Source organism: Cyprinodon variegatus, unplaced genomic scaffold (assembly GCF_000732505.1).
Source record: "Cyprinodon variegatus isolate N-32 unplaced genomic scaffold, C_variegatus-1.0 Scaffold319, whole genome shotgun sequence".
Lineage (NCBI taxonomy): Eukaryota > Metazoa > Chordata > Actinopteri > Cyprinodontiformes > Cyprinodontidae > Cyprinodon > Cyprinodon variegatus.
The window spans coordinates 557975-559225 of NW_015150772.1; positions in this window are offsets into that span (position 1 = coordinate 557975).

Below are 1251 nucleotides of genomic sequence, written 5' to 3' on the forward strand. Positions count from 1 at the left end.
TTTACTTCAATAGGCAAATACGTTTAATTTTTTATACAGACAGCTCCCTTTCTGAAGGATTTTACGAAGTACTTTGTTGATGTTTCTTTGAAATAAGCTTTTAGCGGTAAGAGGCTAGATTGATCTTTATATTAGAGAAAATGTGTCAGCAACACCATGTTTTTTTCTGTCCTTTGGAAACTGCATTTTGTATCGATCCCCACCTTGTTTGTCTTTTTTGTAAATAATACTCTGAGACTGTAAACTAAGACATCTCTTGCTGCAGGGCTGTAGGTGAACTACTAAAACTGCTCATGTTAGACCTTGAGTGTTTTTAAAGAAAGGGTATGTCAAATCAAACTGACATTTGACTTGATGCTCAGTCACTAACTCTTCTGAAAAAGCACAACCACAGCATATATATAACTAAATTGTGGAAGCAAAGAAGAAATGTTTAAATAAAAAGAAGATGTCAAGGATTCTCCATCGTACAGTCTTTGCCGTATTTGTAATTAACGCCGTGATTTAAGCAGCGTTTACAGTTGTGGTGACAAATGATTTAACGAGCTACACAGGGAGTCCTAATTATTCTGCAATTAAAAAATGCAATTACGAATTGCTTCAACAGCCTGCTTGCTAGCTGGCTAGCTGTGTGAGGAAGCAGATGCAGTGTAAGTATCGCACTTCACTGTCAGTTAATCTCCTGCACATGGAAAGGTAGACAAGTCTCTAATCACAGACCCGGCACTCAAAATAAGTCTAGTGAACTGGATGAAGGGGAGTTGTTCAGGCTTGTCTTCCCTCATAGAAAATCAAAACTGAATGCAGTCAGCTATTGGGCCTGTATACGTTTGTCATGTATTATTTATAGATGGATTTTCAAGGTTTTAAAGAAGAAAGTGAATCTGAAAAATGTAAACCTTGCATACATTTCAGGCAAGCTTGAACAACTCCCCTCACATTAATTCTGTTTCTAAGCTAAAACTACTTACTATACTAGATTACAATTAGTATGCTAATGCTGATCTAAGGTAAGCCTTCAATAGTTCAAATTTTTAATTGGATAGTGCCGCATACTACCTATATTATTTTATTGCCATTCATATATTAAAGTTCTCTCTCACAAAAATTGTGTTTTCAAGAAATTATGATCAGCATAAGAATTATTTAGTTTAGGATTACTGCTTCATAACTAATTTTAGAATCCATCCATCCATCCATCCATCCATCCATCCATCCATCCATCCATCCATCCATCCATCCATCCATCCA